We start from the raw sequence: 23,249 nt of genomic DNA, 5'->3' as shown, positions 1-23,249 counted from the left end.
CGTAACCCCATAACCCCATAACCATGTTACTAAAATCGTCATACTGAATCTCTCATAGCAAAACAACTATCGTGGCATGGATTCCACAAAACTAAAGCTGTTAAACCCTATAACCTCATAACCCGATAAATTCTAATTAAAAATACCATAACCCTAAAGTATCGGACTCAATTGTAAATCTATTTAATATTTGTAAAACTGTCAGCATCAATGTTATCCGATGTACACCGCGAGGAGGTTGCGTGAACGGATTTCGTACACCATATAGCTCTTATGAAGGCTGTTTTTGAGAAGAGCGAATAAACGTATATATAAATAACAATAAATAAATCTACAAATAAATAAATAACATTAATAAAGCTTATGGTAGTCCCTTTTTTTAACTGTTTTGAGTTTTTTTGCAAGGGCTGTTTTGAAAATGAGCGTATAAATATGTATGTATAAATAAAAATAAATAAATTGGTATATAAATAAAAATAAGTAAATATATAAATAAATCAACGAATAAATAAATAGTAATTAGGATTTAGTCAGTCTCTTTTTTTGAACTGTATCGAGTTCTTTTCTCGTCGAACGATCTGTGCAAGGGATTACGCTTTCGTTTCTTACTGTCCTGTGTTTCTCTCTGTAGCGTCCAGCAGTAATCTGCCATCATGTTGATGTCCCATCGGCCTTGATACCGATTTTCCATGACCATGATATCTTGGTGAAACCTTTCACCCTGCTCTTCGCTAAAGTCCCCAAGGTTCTTTGGAAATTCTGCAAGATGGGAGTCAAGGAAATGTAATTTTAAATTCATGAGACACCCTAGCTTTTTATAGTCGGAGATCATTTTAGCAGCGATTTCTTCATAGTGAGGGCTTTTTTTATTTCCCAGGAAATTTTGAGCGACAGCCTTGAAGCTTTGCCAGGCTTCTTTTTCCAACTCATTCATTGTTCCAATGAAGGCTTTGTCTCTAAACATTGTTCTTATTTGAGGACCGTCAAATACGCCTTCTTTTAATTTTGCCTCAGACAATTTCGGGAATTTTCCGACAAGGTATTGGAAACAGGCGTTAGATTTATCAAGACTTTTGACAAATTGCTTCATTAGTCCAAGTTTGATGTGTAGGGGAGGGATAAGAATTTTGCTTGGATCTACGAGCGATTCGTGGATGACATTATGTGAACCAGGAGCGAGTGATGTTCTAGCTGGCCACTTTTTTTTCACATAATGCTGTACTCGATCGCGACTGTCCCACAAACATAGATAACATGGATACTTTGTAAATCCTGACTGCTGACCAAGTAAAATTGTTATAATCTTTAAGTCTCCGCAAACTTGCCATTTATGAGTTTCGTAATTAATCTTTTTCAAGAGGACCTCAATGTTTTCGTATTTTTCCTGCATTATGGTGGAATGAGCTATTGGAACTGGAGCGTATACGTTTGTGTTATGAAGCAAAACTGCTTTTATGCTACGCTTAGATGAATCTATAAAAAGTCTCCAATCTTTGGCATCATAGCTATTCGGTTTCAATTCGTTTATGAGTCCTTCCACATCAATACAAAATACTAGTGATGAATTTTCATCTTTACAGAAATACTGGCGGAATTTAGTATCTCTGTTTCTGTAAAATGAAACTTTGGTTGTGGGTTCCAATAAATTTTTTCCTTTTAAAAAGGACGCTAAATATTCAGAACCATCTTTCGGTAATCCCAAATCACGCACAAGATCATTCAATTCCGACTGGGATATTAATGATGGGACTAATGTTTTATTAGTACTTGAAGCAAAATACTCGTCACTATCTTCTTCGTCATCGATCTCAGATGCAGATTCAACTTCCAATACTTGATCGATATCCATCATTTCATCCATCTCCTCGGGTAAATTTTCAGTGGCATCTCTTTTATCGCTGTTGTCCTTAGCAACTGTAACTGGCGCTACTACAGAGGTGACCATGTTATACAAAATTTTGTCTTTATTTTTAGTGTTGAAACCCTTGATTTTATTGCAGCAGAAAAAACAATCATTTGCACTTTGAGGACGTTTCCATATTGTGGGAATGGAAAACTTGATGTTATGCCTCCTTTGGTCCTGCTTCCAAGCGTTGAATATTTTTCGACAACAACTGCATATTATATTGGGAGCCCAGTTTTTAATGCCAACTTCATCTATTTTCAAACTGAAAATGTCTTCATACGTCTCGCGAATATCATCATCGATGACTTTTCGCAAAGAGCTCGTTTCAAATTTCAAGCACACGTAGCAAAAAATATTTCGATCAGATTCACATTTGTGAATTGGCACGTCGATTTTGTCCTTTTTTCTTGTAGCTTTGAACCCTACATTGGCCAAGTCACCAACCAATGTAGAGCTGCGGTCGTATGATGACGACGCCTGCGGGCCCGCTTTCCCACCCTGACCAGCCGCCGATACTGAGGATCCGACCCTCTGCATCGTAAAACGCTTGCGTGCGCCTGCCATGACGGCATGGAAGCCGTAATCCAGGGACTCAACCGGATAACGGGCTCACTCCGTTGCCCGCCGTGACCGCGAGGAGGTGCCCTGGATGCAGACACACGCAAGAAGAATATTTGGAATGAAGAAGTTCCATGAATTTCTTCAAAAGCTATATAAACTTGAGGAATTTTCAAACAGAATTTTTCAAGAAAACTGTATGATCAAGAAGGAAGAAAAATACTTCGCAAGGATCGGATAGTAAATTTGCCATTACATATCATGATTTAAGTTAAAGACGAAGCTGATTGATTCTCTCATGGGTAAACTATAATGATAGCCTGTTTCTTATACAAAACTACAAGTGGATGAATAGAGTAAAAAAGCGAACCTATAAAAGCTGTTATGGAGTTATTGGGGTTATGGGGTTATTTGGTTTAATGAAATGGGTTTACGGAATCTTCAACACCTGAGAAATTGCCATAATGCAGATTGCCTGTGATGATTTATTTATTTTTTTGGTTACAGGGTTATGGAGTTATGGGGTTACGGGGTTATGGGGTTACGGGGTTATAGGGTTAGTGGTTATGGGGTTATGGGGTTATAGGGTTATGGGTTTATTTGGATTAACTGATTGGTTTTTTAGTTTAAAGCTTGAGTAACAACGTTACAGGGCTTAACAGCGTTGATTATAGGGTTTTTTGAGGTTATGGCGAAATCCTGACGTAATGGGGTAAATCTGACCTTGGATTCGGATTCAGCGACCCCGAAAACATACAGTAAACATAGTCAGACCCCTGGGCAAAAAAAATTTTTTTTTTTGTGTGGCTGTGTAATCTAACTGCATTTGCTTTTTGCAGGACTCACTAACAAGGGGTATACGCTTAAAAATGTGTCCACCCTCAAAACCCAAAACACCCATCCATCCGCTTTTAAAGGATTCATTTTTCAATAGTTTTCGCGTAAACTGCGTCATTATATTAACTCACGATGTTCTAAGTGACTCAAGCTCTTATCTCATCTGTACAAATTGCTATAATCCCACAATTTATAACAAAGTTCTTACAAGATACTCTCATACATTCCAATATGGCTCAGTGCCCTTACAAAAATGTCGTAACTGCGACCAAAATTGTTATAAAAGCCGACCAATTATCAAATGTATGAAATGCGTTAAAGCTTATTACCAATTTACCTCATTTATAAAGAAAAAGGAAGAAAATACTTACAAACAGTTAGTCGGTATATCAGTAGACTCTTCCACATTAAAAATAGAATATGGAGTGGCCGAAATAAGGACTGATCCAAACGACCCAGAAGTCTTGGAAGATATAATTTCTTCTTAAATATCAATCCTTGTTTTGCTACCTAAAAAACATATAAAAATTATTATAATATAATCATTATATACTTATTCAGATGCCTCATTTATTGTATCTCTAGTTAACATAGGCATCCACAACTTATAACCATTAATTATAGTTACACACATATATATATACGTGCGTAGTAATAATAACAAATATATATATATATATATATGTATAAAAAACAAAAAAAATAATAGATATACATAAAATATAATATAATTACGAACAAAATATATATATATATATATATATATATATATATATATTAAACACAATGCTATAAAGATACCTACTATGTATTCAATTCTTAAATATAGAATTTTTTTTTGCATGGAAATATGATATACACTTATATATATATATGTATATCCATTTATACTATAATCATAATTACGCTAAGCGACAATTATTCACTATTAAATATCCATAAAATTGTATCGATCATTCATCAAGTAATCATATAACGTAATATATATATATATACGTTCACATATACTGAAATCGTCATTATTTCAGATCACCATGACACCTTTAGTCCTAATAATCTTATGTGAAACCACTGCTCTTATTGGATTCGATTGCGGAGGACAACACCTTAATATCACCGCTGTCTCTTTACTTGATGTTGGCGAATGTGACTTGAACATACGCAAACCCAATACCACCGATGTTCATATTCAACTATTGCAATTGTCCGACTACAGCTATACGGAAGTCATACAATGTAAAGTGGAAATATCCAGGAATATATACCATTGCGGCATGCATTCACATATCTCTGCTGTTCACAATGGAAGAGCCGATTATGTACACGAGACTGGATACACCCAATATTTGAGAATGTTTCAAGACGGAACCATCAAACTCGGAGACAACAATCTTGTCGCCGGCATAAAAGCAAATCAGACGACCTATCGAAGTATCACTCTTGTAGGTCGAATACAAGTCGATGGATACTGCAAAGGAGCACAATACAATGATCCATACAGAACCTGGGACGACGTAGTCGTCCAAGCAACTGTAAAAATATCATTAAGATCTTATGTTCCCATACAGTTAAACACCGGGAAGATCAAATTAAAATCTGGAACGGTGTGTGATCTCATTGACAGTTTTTGTCTAGACGCTGACGATGGACATACTTATTGGAAACCAATACCCACTACTACTTGCAACTTCCAACAATACGATGTTCTTTACGAAGGACCTGCAAATAAAATTTCCGAAGACCACTTTGATGCCAACGCCACAGTCATCTACAGCCTGGTAACTCAAGAAATACCTTCGCTAATCGAAGAATCATCCCAGTCAACAATCTTGACATCTTTACATACATGAACTCCAAATTCGTGTATATTGAAAAACATGTCAAACAGCAAATGACTTCTCTTTACAATAATGTCATCTTACAAAAATGTGAATTGGAAAGACAAGTGATTACCAATGCCTTGTCTTTCGCTACACTCCAACCAGATGAATTTGCCTATCGACTAATGAAAGGACCAGGATATATGGCTGTTACCACAGGAGAAGCTGTGCAAATAGTCAAATGTATCCCTGTTGAAGTAATGGTGAGAATAACGGAAGAATGTTATGCTGAACTTCCTGTCACGGTGCGCAATCATTCTCTTTCTCACACCCAAGTCAAGAATCATCACCAAAATTGGTAATGAAAGAGAATGCAGTATAGAACTTCCTACCCTGTATAGAATCGAAGATACATGGGTTCAACTCACTCCTAGTATTCAGGTTAGACAGCTACCGCCTCAACAGCTAAAACCTATGTCTGCTCTAACCTGGAGATACCTCACTCCAGGATCCTTAGCTACCAGCGGAATTTACTCCGAAACGGACATAGAAAAGCTAAGAAATCATATTATGTTCCCAGGCGAAAAGCCAGCTTTACTCAATGCCGTTGCTAGAGGACTAACTGGCCATTCCATGAACACTGAAGGAATCTCGGTATATAACTTGCTGGATGAAAATTCTCTAAATAAAATTGTCGAGAGCACAGCCTCACGGATCTGGAAAGGATTCATAAACTTTGGATCAGCCACAGCAGGACTCGTCGGAATCTTCATGATCATTCGCCTAATCAAGCTGGTTATCGACACAGTCATCCATGGATACGCTCTCCATACTGTATATGGTTGCAGCCTGCATTTAATCGGGGCCCTGTGGAGCTCCCTCGCAAACCTGCTACTTCATTTGGCACGAGAACCTTCTAAGAAATCCGGAGACGATAACCGAGACGATCAATCTCCTGGCAGGGGAACGAATCTTCAAACCTCCAACATCGATCCCACTGCGCCTCCGGAAGTAGTCGTTCAACAACCTCCTCCAGTCAAACCTCCAAGGACGATGAGACCTTGCCACGAGGAAACCGCCAAAAACGTAAATGTGCCTACATCATATACAAATTTAAGAGACCGCTTAAACACTCTAAACGAAGATATCTAATCTCCCTAGACCAAAATCCTCTGAAAACAATTGGATTTTGTTCTTATTAGGGGGGGGAGGTGTTACGTCCCGCAAAAAAAATTTAAAATATTGCTTTGTAGAATAGTATAAAGAATTTTTCATCTTATATAATTTTACGTGTAATTATATACAGGGTGACCCATTTTAACTTAGGCAGCCAAATAACTCGAAAAATAAGCAAGATAGAGAAAAATGTTTTAGACAAAAGTTGTATGGTTTCGAGGGGGCCATAAGATGGTATCATTGGTTTGACCTTGAAGAGTCATTTGAAGGTCACGTGAAGGTCACTTCAATTTTTTTAAATGGAACATCCTATATATTTTTGTACATTCTTGTAGCTCATCTCGAGAGCTTTCCAAAAAACTATAATTAAGTACCTTTTCGTTAAGTACTTTTTGAGTTATGAGGGTTGAAATAATTTCTTAATTTTACATAAACCGTAAAATATCTTGTAAAATATTCATTTTTCGATTACCTTACCTTAATAGTTTTATGTACAAAATAATGAGAGGAATCAATTGGTGTAAAGAAAACACATAGTTGTTTTTAAGAAAAAATATGGAATTGTTAATTGCAAATTACATATTTTTTCTTAAAAACAACTATGTGTTTTCTTTACACCAATTGATTCCTCTCATTATTTTGTACATAAAAGTATTAAGGTAAGATAATCGAAAAATGAATATTTTACAAGATATTTTACGGTTTATGTAAAATTAAGAAATTATTTCAAGCATCATAACTCAAAAAGTACTTAACGGAAAGGTACTTAATTATAGTGTTTTGGAAAGCTCTCGAAATAAGCTACAAGAATGTACAAAAATATATAGGGTATTCCATTTAAAAAAATTGAAGTGACCTTCACGTGACCTTCAAATGACTCTTCAAGGTCAAACCAATGATACCATCTTATGGCCCCCTCGAAACCATACAACTTTTGTCTAAAACATTTTTCTCTATCTTGCTTATTTTTCGAGTTATTTGGCTGCCTAAGTTAAAATGGGTCACCCTGTATATATATATATATATATATATCCACATATATATATATATATACATATATGTATATTATAAAATGATTGTAATTATAATAGTTTATGACACCAGAATTTACTAATTATAAAAATTATTATAAGCGGAATTTAAGGTAACTTTTGAACGGAGCATGCTAGAAGAACCGTTCGCATTTCTTTCGCATTTCTTTAAGGAGATTTAAGATTCTACATTAGAAAATGTGTGCAAATAACGGGAATTCTGGTAACTAAAAACTATTATAAAATTTTATAAATTAACAAACCAACGCACGGATAGCCCATCCCCTCCCACGCAAAAGCGCAACTACTACGTCACAACATGCGCCAAAAGGAAGGGCAGCTAGCGCAGCAAATAGCAGCCAAGCAACCTACGCTTAGAGCTCCCATTCCCCACCACTGACTCCTGGAACGAAGTAGGGATCAGAGGGTACCTCAGGGAGCGCAGCTCGGTCTTCCGTGCATTTGACCCAGCGCTCTCGAGTGGACATCACCTAGCATCTGACCACCAGCTCTCTAGAAGGAAGGAAGCATCTTAGAGCCGTCAAATATTGTACTCGAGTATACTTTAAAATAAAAGTGAATTCAAATTCAACTTCGGTCTTCTGCCAATTACTTCTCAACGGCTCCTGACCTCTCTTCAGGGACCTCGCCGAGGCAGTCGGTCTCCGACGGAGAGTAGTCATCCTTATACATCGAGAACTTCATCATCTGGTAAGTACATCTTAAACCAATTAAATTTCTTTGCTTCTTCATACTCATTAATAATTAATAATCTATACAGTCGCATGCTACTTGACTGACATTTTCTATATTTTTAATTCTTACCTTCAACTATTCATATTCCTACATCCATACACACAATTTATTTAAATCATACTTCGAATTGGAAGTCTTTCATGGGATCTATCTCTTTGATAAGACGACTCGATTGACAGTAATTAGTAAGAACCTGCTTCAGCAGGACGAATCTAATTTAGGCACAGTGAAAAGGCAATTATCTTGAGGAACATATTCCAATGATAGAGGTTTCCTTTTGACTTGGAGCTGGTGAGGCAAATAAAAAAATTAGCGGCCTCCTGTCATATCGACGTTTGATTAGGCAAAGATACAACTTAGGCCCGGTTAATTGACAATTATCCTGAAGCTGCGTCACTGATGATGGAAGTTGTCTTTTAATTTTGGAGCTGTCTGATGTAAACAACGTCAGGTTGAATCTAGCCTTGATTTCAAGATACGAGATCCATCCCAGAGATTAGTTACGATACACTGGCTGAGGTTTATATGAAAATTTTACAATATACTGAGCCAGCTGCATTGATAAACTGTCATTTCAATGACATATCCAGTAATCCTCTTCTTACTTGATGTCCATACACCCTATTTGAAATTTAAAAGCATGATTAATAACTAAAAATTATTTGATGATTTCAAATCATAATAAAATAAATTTATTTAATTATCTACTTTCTCTTCCACTGTGCATATGCGTGTGTGTGACGTATTATTCACACGGTACTTTCATTTTTGACAGGTGACCCCTTTTTTTTCTTGCGACATCGTAAGTAATAATAATTTTCGGGAAAATTAACTGAAATATTATATTATATTCGTATCAGAATTCGAACCTTTTCTCTCATTAATAGATGGTCAACACCCGACGTCCAGACCCCATAACCCGTCGCGAATTCCCTTTGCGAAACGCAGGCGTAGCTCGTCGAGAAATATATAGACAACGATTGCTCCGAGATCGTCCCTCCGTTGCACGACAATTATTTGTAGACAGGGATAATATCCCTCCTAATATTGTACACGCCGCCAACGATCGCGAAGATACCACCCTCTTCGATTTGTCCTTCGCCCCCCTGCCCCCTGAATTTAATCCAGAAATCAACGACAACGGCAACATCCCAGCGATACCAGCGGGCGCAGAGTCTGACGAAGAAGAACGTGAATCGGCTGGCTCTGACAACTCAGACAGCTCAAGCGACGCATCGACAATAATTGTCGACTTAAACAATCCTACGGACGGGATCCCGCTAGGACTGCTCCGCGCTTGGGAGCGCAACGGAGAAATCCCTGCGACAAGGGACCAACAAGTCCAGACTTCACCGCCGCCAAGCCCTCCACGAACTCCTGATTCATTCTCAGGCCCTTTTACCCCAAATTCTTCCCCGATTGCTTTTGGAGAAGCAGATTTGGAGCCCATAGATATCTCTCCGAGCGACGAGAGTTTTACAGATTTTGAGATAAATCAACTCCTCGACTATTTGAACAGCGAGGAATTCCTTGATACGATTGTAGACCTATAAGAATAATATAACATTAATATCAACAAAAAATTTATTATTATATCCTTCTATATTTAACATAAATTTGCATTTAATGTACATGGATAAGGGAATGAAATAAAAAGAAATAGAAAAGTATAATACAAATCCATTAATTTATTTGTCAACCTTAAATTATCTCTGAAAAGAAGCGTTAACAATATCCTGAATCACTCGGCGTCCCAGGGTATAGCCGGCCTAGCTGGTTGCCCTGAAAAAGAAATTGAGAGATACAACCTTGTTCGTCCATGCACGTGTTACGTCCCCAGTTCCTCAGGACTGGTCTGGAAGTCTTACTTTCCCAGTTGGACGCAATTAATCTCTCAATTTGTTTTAGGGCAACCTGCTAGGCCGGCTTACCCTGGGACGCCGAGAGATTGAAGGTCTATTGTGCTTGTAGAGAGGATTCAGGAGGGAGTGTGAATAAATATATGTATTTGTAAGCAAAACCTTTATTTATTTTCCTTCTTTATTTATTTCCTTTCTTATTTTCTTCTATCTTTTACAAGCTGGATAAATGGTGGTATTTATTAATTAATTAAATTGAGGTTATTCCAAGATCCTTCGAGTGAGGGGATCGTTGAAATCCAAAGAAGCGGTTGAAATTGCAGATAAAGTATAGTCTGAGAAGAATAAATTGTATTAGTACTATAAATTATCGATCTATGGTAAACTTCGACTCCTGAAAATTACCGACAGTCGGTAATGTAGATTTCTGTTTTATCGACTGATGGTAAGTTAGATTTCTGTTTTACCGACCGATGGTTAACGTCACTTTCTGTTTTACCGACCGATGGTAAGTTAGATTTCTGTTTTACCGGCCGATGGTTAGAGTCACTTTCTGTTTTACCGACTGATGGTAAGTTACCTGCCGTTGGTATGTTACCGACCGATGGTAAGTTTTAATTGAAGACTATTGGAAAAATTACCAACTGATGGTAAATTAGGATAATCGAGAATTTATTTGTTTGAAATGTTAATGTGTTATCTTGATTTCAAATAAATTCTTATTTTATTTTGATTCTCTGAAAATCGAAAGGAGATTCGAGGAAAAATTAGGAGTTTGGATACGCTGACAAGGTATCCACCTATCATACGGCTGGCTTAGTATTAACATCGTAAGGTTAGGTTATAATTGCAAGTAGTGATAATGATTCAAATTGTTATAAACTAAGCCAGTGTATTGTCTCTAAGTCCTGGGATGTATCTCGTATTTTGAAGTTAAGGCTAAATTCAATCCAAGATCAAAAGGTCAACTTCTATCATTGGGATAAATCCCTCAAGATAATTGCCTATTAATCGAAAACTGTATTTTCGCCTACTCAAACGTCGATTGACAGGAGGCCGCTTATTTTTTCTATTGCCTCACCAGCTCTAGGTTGAGAAACAACCTCTATCATGGGAATAAATTCCTCAAGATAATTATTTTTCCACCGAGCCAGACTTCGGTTCGACCTGCCGCTGCAGTTTCGCACTCGCTCACTGTCTATCGCGTCGTCTTATCAAAGAGATAAGTCCCAGATAAATTTTCCAATTGGAAATGATATTTACTAAGTTGAATAACTGGATTAAGGAATACGGGTAATCAAAGGTAAGGTTCCCGAATTGTCGCGCACTGTTTCACTGAATTTAGTTGTTAGTAGAAATTAAAGGTTAGATTAATGACAAGTGGCCGGATATTTACCAGTGTCTGAAATGTCCTAGTGTGTGAAGGCCGCTTCCCTTCACTAGGCTGATGAGTGGACGCTGCTTCCTTCCGCTGAATACCGTCTACCTCAGTGACAGTTCGGGATGGAGGTTGCAGTCCAGGAGTTCGATTGAGAAACTCAATGTTCAATAGTCACTGAATTTATTAACTGAATACGCGTACAAAATCTCGGAGATATAAGTATTAACTTGAAGATCGGTGGGCCAAATGCCAGTAGTTGTTAAGTGTTGAAAACGTTGGGCCAAATGCCCGTAGTTGTTAAGTGTTGAAAACGTTGGGCCAAATGCCAGTAGTTGTTAACTGTAGTAGATCGTTGGGCCAAATGTCAAGTTAACACGGTGAAGATCGTTGGGCCAAATGCGAGGAGGACCGCTCTGCACGGGTTTATATAGTCGTCAGTCCCAGTTTTGCACACGGTCCCAATAGTAGGAGATGCGCTTCTCCGTGGAGGGAGTCGAGCAGTGATTGGTTCCCTCCTCTGCTTCTGGCTGCGCGCGCCTCGAAAGATGCGTGCGCCTTGAGGGATGTGCCGCGTTGTCAACGGGTGATTGGTTTTCTCTGACGTGATTGTTGCGCAATGATTTGGGATTGGCTCCCGCTGACGTGACGGATGCGCGCGCCTCGGAAGATGCGCGCGCCTCGGCGTGGGCGGCGCGGTTGCTTATTGGCTCCCTTCTTCGGGCTGGTTGCGCGCGCCGCTGGCACAAGTGTGGGGAGGATGCGCGCGCAGTTGGGCGTTGCCGCGGAAATTGGGCGTAATTTAACTTGCAGATGGTGGGACTCTCCGAAATTGTAGTGGGGGTGACGGAGCGGTCAGTATAGAATCGGCTGGTTATATCGCATTTTGACATATGATTTTTATAATAATTATTAGACCATCAGGATTTCTTTGCAAATGGTATGCATATATTTTCTTATGTAGATTTTTAAGCTCTGGCTATAGAAATATCAACGGAGTTTTTAGCATGCTCCGTTCAAAAGTTTTATTTTATATGTAAAAATATTGTTAATGAATCCTGGTATTATAATTATTATAATTACAATTATATAAGTATTTATAATTTTGCGGTGGGATATAAGTATATAAAGACTATAAATTATTTCAGTAAATGGTGCAACAATTTTTATTCTTTGCTTTTATTTTATATCTATTAGGTTCTTGAATAAAAATTATTGCATGTACTTAATGTTAATATTTAACAATAAGTTAATTATTTCGTTATGTTGCGCAATGTTCTCTTGAACGGATTTTTTTTGTGGATTAATATATAAATGGAAGTTATTGCATACGCTTAATAACAATAAATTCATTTGTTACTTAATGATAATTAATTATTTCATCATGTTGCGTAATATTGTGCAATAGTATTCGAGCGGAATATTCCATAGTCTTAACTTGGGATGTGATGATGACTCATAATATCGCATACGGAAAATTATATTTAAAACTTCGTTTATAAAATTAGTAGTATTGGAGTTTTCATAATTATGCATGCATGTGTCGGTCTGACTTTTTATGCTTCTTAAGGGAAAATTGTTGTAAGATTTTTATTTATAGTATTTTTCGAGTTAATCTGGAATCAATGATTTTTGATATAATTTAGGCCCCAAAATAATTAGATATACGTGTAGTCGGTGCTGGGACGTGTTCAAAAATATATATATATGTATATAAAGTCTTTTGGTTTTTGATTTGCAAAATTTCTTTTGTATCAGGATTACATATTAATAAAGGAGGTATTCTCTTATATGTCGGTAAAGTTAGTATCATCGTTACCCCAGAGATGGCGTTGCCGTCTGTCGGTAATGTGGGTACGGACAGTCTTCACTGTCGGTAAGGTAGGAAATGACTTTGTCCTCAGTCGGTAACGTCGGTAACTGTGTTATCGTGGGTCGATAATTTTTCTGTCGGTAACTTTTGCTCGGTCGGTAAGGTAGAAAACTTTTTTATCGACCGTCGGTAATTTTTTAGTCGGTCACTTTTGCTCGGTCTGTAAGGTAGAAAACTTTTTTATCGACCGTCGGTAATTTTTCTGCCGGTAACCTTTACTCTGTCGGTAAAGTAGGAATCTACTTTATCGACAGTCGATAATTTTTCTGTGGGTGATTTTAACTATAGTTGATAATGTAGAAAATTATTGTCGGTAATTTGTAGTCGGTAACCCTCTATGTGGGTAAGTACTTAAAATTATTTCTATCGTCTCTAAGCGAGGTTATGTTATGTATAGCTAGCTTAAGTAGGAAATTACTTTACCTTCCGTCTGTAACTTTTCTGTCGGTAACTTTTACTCTGTCGGTAAAGTAGGAATTTATTTTATCGACTGTCGGTAACTTTTGTGTGGGTGATTTTGCCTATTGTCAGTAAAGTAGGTGATTTTTATGCGGACGATACTATATGTAGGTAAATCCTTAAAATTATTTCTATCATTCTTAAGTGAGGTTATGTTATGTATAGCTAGCTTCTTAACAACGAAAGATTATTTTCGGAGATATTGACAATAGTATATCGCGCGGCGGAATGATATTGATGTACTATAAGTATTGGTGATAATAGATCGCGCGGTGAGATTTTATAATAAGAAATATTAGTGATAATAGATGGCGTGGTGGAATTTTAATTAACAATATTAATTATATTAACAGTAATGTTACGCGGTGGGATTAAGATTTATATGTTCGTCGGTGGAACTACAGTTTAAAGATTATAGAGGCAAATTTTGCGTGTTTAAATAAAAATAAAAATTTTGTTGCGGGACGTAATGGATAACGTTCTATCTGGACTTCAGGGAAATGAACTATTTGTTTATATGGATGACATTGTCGTATATGCACGATCATTGTAAGAACACGAAAGCAAGTTCGAAAAATTAATGCAGAGATTGAGAGCTGCAAATTTAAAATTACAACCGATTACAACAGATTTACAACAGATAAATGCGAATTTTTACGACGTGAAGTTATGTATCTAGGACATATAATTGGATCCGATGGAGTCAAATGTTACGTCCCGTAACGAAAAAATTTAAAATCTTACTTATAAAAATATAATCCCTACCAATTCTCTCATCCTATATAACCTTTGCACGATACTATATAATCACTATATATTTGCGTCATATAATATTATATATAATCAATATATATATACGTCAATTTAATAATAATCAGTTCTCATATAGTCAAAATACTAGTAATCACCAGTACTAACCGAAAGCTGGACTTATACACATCTATCAATCAAGAAAAAGTAATAGGCTCTTTGAAACAGTCATTTATAATAATCGTAAAAGAATTTCAATATATATATAATTACAATTAATATATATATATATTATTATATATAATATAATATATTATTATATATAATTAATATATATATTATTATTTATGCAATTTAATAAGGCTGCAAAAGCCCACACAACCACCTTAAAATCGCTTATGAAACTTCATAAATCAATAGCAAAAATACTGAGTCTATATATATATATACATATATATATATATATATATATATTCATATCGCCATAATTTCATATTAACACAATACATTGATTGATATGGTATATAGCCAGAAAAATATTACAATGAATTAGCAGTACTGGTCGTATATAATGATATTTATCTTAATAATTAACTTTACTAAGAAAAGAAATTTATTCGAAATTTTATTATCAAGAAAAACTCTCAGCAAATCACTCTAAATAATGTAACCGTCAAAAACATTTGCAACAAGACTTCGTATGAATTGGTATACGAACAAATCCGTCGGTAACTGGCCTTATAGGCTCTTGTGCGTTCCTTTACATTCTTCTGGTAAATTTGGCATGGAAAAATTTCCATAGCCATAAATCCCGAAACCTGAAAATAATATAACTAATTAGTATTTAGATAAATAAAGACATAAATCAATAAACAATAAAAAACACACGTACATCAAATATAAGGTTTCTAAAAGTTAAATTGTCAAGTTAATACTCTACACTCCACACGCGTACGAAATATAAACCGATGAACAATAAATAAATACACAGTCAGTCAAAATTAATATCTATGAATAATAATTATTACCAAAATGACACATTAATTTCGCTTTAGAAGCCAGCAGTAATAATTAATAATAAAATAATTAACGATATATATATACATATTCGAGAGAAATAAAAATAACAAATTTTCCTTGACTGATTATAATAATAAGAATCTATATAGTACATTAACACCATCGAACACATATATATATATATATATATATATATATATATGAAGGTTTAACTATTATCAAATAACAAATATATTTACTTTGATTATTTAATTATAAAATTAAAATGTAAAAACAAATGACTCTGAATAACGCACTTTGATAAAAGCAGGTTGCGATAAATTTAAGTATAAGTTATTATATGAATATCACAAAAATTTTACCTAACAAAGTATAGTTAATCAATAATTAATCGGAATAGTAAAAATATATATATCTCAAAATACTATAGTAATGAAATTAAAATTTGTTAGAAATAGACTCATAACCTTATTAAAATTTTCTGAGATCAAGTAATTTACATCGTCAAAGCCACGATGCGCAACGAGGAGATACGTTATATAAGAATATATATATTTTATTATAAAGATCCATGAAATCCCCACAGCAACGAAACATGGAAACAGTCATGAACCAGCTAGGTCATCCAATAAAACATCATTCTCCACCTGAAAATTATAAAGTAATAATAGAAACAATATTACTATAAAAATCTATGCTATTACACATATTCTATATATGATAACCCCCAATTAATTAATAAAATAAATATAAAGCTTATAAGAAATAATACTATATTATACTAACAGTAATTGTACATTCAAAATAATTATATATTCTAAAGTAAAGGTAAATATACCTGTTATATAAAAAATTACTAAAGTTAACCCTTTCAGTTAATGGAAAGACAAAATTAAATTCGTGTTAGACATTGGCAAATTTAAATAATTTACAACATCAAGGCAATAATATAACCAAGAAAGGATATCTCTATGCGTATACGCGCTTACTACACAGGAAAGGGCATAAATCAAAATATTTTATCAAACGATACTCACCTAAATTCTATTAATAAATAATTTTGTGAGCCCATGCGTATCTTTTCAATAAATAGTATGGTCAGTTGTCATAAAAGAGATGCAGCGATTACAAATTTTGGAACCTGAAAATCATATAATTAATTAATATTTTGGGATAAATAACCCACAGTAAAAATGCTAACAAATGCTTCGAAAGTGAGCCACATAAAATATTAATACAAATAAAATATTAATACGAAAATTTACAAAGAATCATCAATAACAAAAGGAAAGTTATAAAGTTAATATTCTACGTACATATAAGAATATGAAACAATAAATAAATGTACCAAGTCAATCAAAAATTAATACCCATGAATAATAATTGTTATTAAAACAATACGCTCTAAAAATCAGTAATAATAATCAGTAATAAAATAATTAACAATATATATATATATATTTATATTCAAAAGAAACAAAATTAATTTTCCTTGACTAACTATTTTTCCAAGCGTTATAATAAATCTTTAATACCATTGGCCAAATATGTCTGTATAAAATTCTAATTATTATTGAATAACATTTAACTTTGACTATTTAATTACAAAATGTAAATGGCCAATAATAACTAAATAATAATCTTTTATAAAGTAACGAGCTTCTTTCAGAAATTAATGATTTAAACATTTCTTAATAAAATATAATTAATAAAATATATATAAAATATAATTAATGAATAAAATATAATTAATCAGGCAAGAACTTCCCTTAAAAATCCTAGATTATTTTAATTTTTGGTCCTCGTTGAGTTCCCGTAAATATATATATATATATGTTCACTATCAGGAAGTAATTTTCCTCAGAGTCTTGATACCTGAAAAATATAATAAATGTATAAGAAAATCTACTATAGAAATTATTAAATAAACCATTCAAAATATAATACATACTTGCACACTTTTTATGATCCTATACAGGGCGATCCTGAAAAACGATCCGTCTATAAAATGACATATTCCTGACACCATTCTAAGACAATTTTTCCTTTACCAAAATTTGATTTGAAGCGTAGTTTTTGAATTATGAGCAAAAATAGTTAGTAAATCACGCGTCGGGTACAGAAGGCAGGCAGGAGCGGCGCGGCGTGCCGCGAGCGCGGGCGCAGCTGACCGCCCGACGGGTGATTATCACCGCATGAGTCGCTAACTATTTTATCTTATAACATAAAATTATGCTTTAAATAAAATTTTGGTAAAGAAGAAAATGTCTTAGAATTACGTCAGAAATACGTGTTGCTTAAAATAACGTTATTTTAATAATGAAAAGTTGTTCCGGATCGCCGGCCGTCCGACGTTGCAATCAGCTGATTGCTACACGCGATGTGTGTATGGCGGAGTGTGTGCGTAAGAGAGAGAGAGAAAGAGAGAGAAAGAGGGAGAGAGGGAGGGTAGGAGGGACAGACATTCATACACACGCACGCACTTTTTTTCTCGCTCTCTTTCTCTCTTTTACGCAACACTCATACACTCTCTCATTCAGTCTCTCACTCACACTCTCTCGATCACTCACTCACTCACTCACCTGCTTACTCACTTACTCATTCACCTTATAGCAGCGTAGCGAATCTTCATGCTATGTATTGTTGTATCTGCTGCACGGTTATGATTGCTAGAGATGCGCGACACATTGAAATTTTTTCGATTATTAGTCTCACACTCGATTGACACAATACAGATTACGCGATAACGAGTTTACTGTTTATTCACTCACTATTGATTTATCGATACCAAAAATTACTTTCAAAGAAACGCGAATGCAAACAGCACATGACTCGACGCGAAGCGACGGACCGCGGAGACTGCGCGACCACAAGAGTTATGTTGCCAGAAACGCGACACGCGACATCTAACAAACGACTTGCGCGTGGCGCGTGATTGACGCGAGATAAGACGAACGATCGGCTAAAACCTTCGCATTGCGAATGCGGTAGAAAACATGAAACGTATAATGACATACTTAAAAAATTAATTATTTATAATAAATAATTAATTAATTATTTATAATAATTATTTATAATAAATAATTAATTTTTATAATAAATAATTAATTATTTATAATAATTATTTATAATAAATAATTAATTTTTTAAGTATGTCATTATACGTTTCATGTTTTCTACCGCATTCGCAATGCGAAGGTTTTAGCCGATCGTTCGTCTTATCTCGCGTCAATCACGCGCCACGCGCAAGTCGTTTGTTAGATGTCGCGTGTCGCGTTTCTGGCAACATAACTCTTGTGGTCGCGCAGTCTCCGCGGTCCGTCGCTTCGCGTCGAGTCATGTGCTGTTTGCATTCGCGTTTCTTTGAAAGTAATTTTTGGTATCGATAAATCAATAGTGAGTGAATAAACAGTAAACTCGTTATCGCGTAATCTGTATTGTGTCAATCGAGTGTGAGACTAATAATCGAAAAAATTTCAATGTGTCGCGCATCTCTAGCAATCATAACCGTGCAGCAGATACAACAATACATAGCATGAAGATTCGCTACGCTGCTACAAGGTGAATGAGCAAGTGAGTAAGCAGGTGAGTGAGTGAGTGAGTGATCGAGAGAGTGTGCGTGAGAGACTGAATGAGAGAGTGTATGAGTGTTGCGTAAAAGAGAGAAAGAGAGCGAGAAGAAAAGTGCGTGCGTGTGTATGAATGTCTGTCCCTCCTACCCTCCCTCTCTCCCTCTTTCTCTCTCTTTCTCTCTCTCTCTTACGCACACACTCCGCCATACACACATCGCGTGTAGCAATCAGCTGATTGCAACGTCGGACGGCCGGCGATCCGGAACAACTTTTCATTATTAAAATAACGTTATTTTAAGCAACACGTATTTCTGACGTAATTCTAAGACATTTTCTTCTTTACCAAAATTTTATTTAAAGCATAATTTTATGTTATAAGATAAAATAGTTAGCGACTCATGCGGTGATAATCACCCGTCGGGCGGTCAGCTGCGCCCGCGCTCGCGGCACGCCGCGCCGCTCCTGCCTGCCTTCTGTACCCGACGCGTGATTTACTAACTATTTTTGCTCATAATTCAAAAACTACGCTTCAAATCAAATTTTGGTAAAGGAAAAATTGTCTTAGAATGGTGTCAGGAATATGTCATTTTATAGACGGATCGTTTTTCAGGATCGCCCTGTATATATAATATTTATCCTCTTCCTAATAATGTAAGACAGCTTGTTATAAATAAGTAGCAAGAATTCCAAGAACCAGCAACTGAAAATAATAATCAAATAATATTTGACCGTATGAAAAATTAACCTAACAAAAATATACAAAAAAAAAATCAATCTATACAAAAATCTATTATCATTATAAAAGTTTGATTAATCAAAATTACTATATTAAAAAGGTTTAATATTTTACAAATGTATATAACTATATAGGAGTAAAGGAAATCAAATAGTAAAAGAAGTATAATAATAAATCAAATATTAATACACGTTAAATATTAATATATTAAATTTCAACAATAAATATATTAAATTAAATAATAACTACTAAATAATAACTAAATAATAAAGAAATGTCAAGAAATTAGTAGGAATAAAATTTTATACATAACTCTTTACTGCATGCAGAATAATACGTCACCCTATAAACATAGCCTTCACATGGTTGTCCACCGGGTGTCTCAATATTTCCATCACCTAACGAAAACGCTATACGGAAAAATAAAAATATATTAATAAAATTCCTTAGAAATATATTTCAATAACAAACTACAAATATGCCTCCTCAAATATATAATCAACAGACTACATCTATCGAAATTTATACACGAGACCTCAATAGGTAGTAGTACGTGAAAGTGAGAGAGACCGCACTATCGGGTGACTCGCGCGAGTGAGAGAGACAGCGCTATACGTAATACCATATGTAAAAATTAATAAGAATTAAATCGCGAAACAAGCTCGGACAGACTTGTCACCCTCGTAATTAGTATAAATACATATATAGTTATTAATAAAAATTTAAAAGATAATGAATTAAAATAATAAAGGTACATATATGAATATTATACATGAATATATATATCTTATATATATATATTTTATAAATATATGATACAACTAAATAAAACTTTTAATTAATAAACTTACCAAATAAACTTCCGAAATAATTCACACAGATTCCTCAAAATCCTTTCAATACTGCATATTCTTATATGGTTTAAGCCTGTCTGTCATCCGTGAATAATCCATTGATCCATATCCTTTCCAACATATATATATGTAAATGCAACCTAGACAAATAAGAAAAATTTAAATAATAACACATTTAAACTCTAAGCATAAGAACATAATAATTAATTACTATGTATCGGGAAATTAGTAATAATAATAAAATAATCAACGCTCGATACCATCAAAAAGAAACAAAAGTAATAACTTCTTTAAATTAATCAACTGAACCTTTTATGGAAAATTTCATTATAAGGCACTGTCAAATGTTATTATTATTAAACGCTATAAAAATCTCTTCATATACGTATATTCTATGTAATTATTCAAATAAAACTTCACTACATAATAATAAATTATATAAAATCTAATTTCTTATCCAGCCATTATTGTCAAATAATACATATATTTTTTCATTTTGATTATTTAATTGCAAAATTTTATATACAATTAAAATATAATAAGTAAGCAATGACAACCAAATAATAAACCATTTTCATTATGTGAAAAGCTCAACATTAATGTATAATAAATGACCGGAAGTTGTCAAGTCAAGCACATTCAAAATAATATATTATATAATAAAATATTTCAAAATATCCAAAACTTATCCGCAATTAGAGGTGCATAGAGTTAATAAGTCATGGCCAGATGATCATATGTGAGTATTTTGATCCGCTACGACAATAGTCTAATAAACGTTCTATATTGTCGATTAAAATACAGCCAAGCAGTAAACGATATGCACCCTCGAATATCTTCTGTATAGAATGTCGTTTTATAAAATATCTGAAAAATATAATAACTATATAAGATAAATATATAAGAAGGAAAATACTTATAATAATTAATTAATATTTCTAAAATACTTACCAGAATTCTGATAATAGATTGAATACATTCCCTCCATAGGCAACTTGTCGTAAACAATCAGTAAACTCCAAGTCTTGAAAGCTGAAAAATAAAATAACAAATAATATCTGATCAAATAGAAATTTAACCTAACATAAAATATGATAAATACCTTATAAAAATCAATTCAAGACATTATTATAAAATTTTAAAATCATTACAAAGAAAAGTAGTTTAATATTTTATAAATGCATATAAGTACATAAAATAAGGAAATCGAATAACGAAAGAAATGTATTAAATCCATATGATAAAATTTTGAAGACAAATATATTAAATTATTTAAATTATTAATAATTATAAATAATAAAGCTTCTGATTTAATAAAACCAATAATGCAAAATAAAGCTCATGCATAACTCTTTACTGCGTGCAGAATTATAAATCTATATAGCTACTAAATAAATTTTGTTATAACGAAACTTTACACATATTTAACACACATGAAATATAAAGTTTAAATAATAATAATACAAGGTAATAAATATACATATTAATAATAATAATGAATGTATGGTCTTATAAAATTCATTATGCATAATTTTATTATTGAGACGAATAATAAGTCTCCTTATAAGAGCACAAGGCTAAGTCCAGCGTACCGCGTTATCTCCCCTATTACTTTGTTATCTCCCCTAATGTTTTCGACGTCCGCGCCGAGTCTTAATGCGAAGGGGACTCGCGAATATATAATGTATGAATATTATAAAGAGCGCCTTCTTATTGCAAGAGTAATAAATCATTACGAAATTATAAATTATAAAAGAATATATATATATTATGTGTTAAATTAATTCATATCATTAACTAACAAGATCCAACAGTAATGCATTCTTTTTAACAAACTTTCAAGCCTTCAAAAGGGAAATAACAATATGTATAATACATATTTAATTAATAAATAATCACAAAATAAATTCAATAATGAAGTTAACATTTTTAACTACATTTATTAGCTTTTACAAACAATATGTATAAGTATATATATATATATATTCTATACAATTAACAAGTAAGGAATATATGAATAAATTATAACGAATGAAATTATTAAATCGATTTATAAAGCGTTATAAATTCACTCACCAAAAGATAAGCGACCCTCCGAGCTTCATCCGGTGCAGCTGCACATGAGCTCACTCAGCGATAAGATAAGGCCTGGCGCGACTGCCTGGCGCGACTGCCTGGTACGGCGAACACCTGCGTCCGGTGATAAAACAGCTCGCCACATCCTTTGTTCCAAGAGCTGAATAATAAAAAGAATAATTAATACACTTTTATATTATAATGTAACACAATTATTATTAACAACTATCTAGACCATGCACCTATATGCACATACATATATATATATATATCATATAATTATTATATAGCAAATTGTAATTATAATGGTTTATAACACCAGAATTTGTTTATAACATTGTTAACTAAAACTATATAATTAATATAAAGAAAGTTAAAAATCAATTCTAAACGGAACATGTTAGAACGATCATTCACACTTCTATTGAAAGAGGTTGAAATTCTACATTAAAAAATATATGCATGCAAATTATTAAAATTCTGGTGACTAAAAACCTATTGTAAAAGCCTTACCTTTTGTAAAATGAATTAACGAGCTCGATGCACGGACAATACTGACAGCTCCGTCGTCCCCACTATCCCCACGCA

At 34.0% G+C, this 23,249-nt stretch overlaps 1 pseudogene; it reads left to right on the top strand.

Moving 5' to 3' along the window:
- Positions 1-5,147: 5,147 nt before the first annotated feature.
- On the top strand, positions 5,148-6,273 carry LOC145974154 (uncharacterized; annotated as a pseudogene).
- The last annotated feature ends 16,976 nt before the right edge of the window (positions 6,274-23,249 follow it).

This window comes from Camponotus vicinus, unplaced genomic scaffold, assembly GCF_025532165.1.
Source record: "Camponotus vicinus isolate PSW18456_S1 unplaced genomic scaffold, iyCamVici1.0 SCAF_7, whole genome shotgun sequence".
In the NCBI taxonomy this organism is placed as follows: Eukaryota; Metazoa; Arthropoda; class Insecta; order Hymenoptera; family Formicidae; genus Camponotus; species Camponotus vicinus.
Note: the sequence above shows the minus strand (reverse complement) of the source record. Positions and strands in the feature narration are given on the sequence as shown.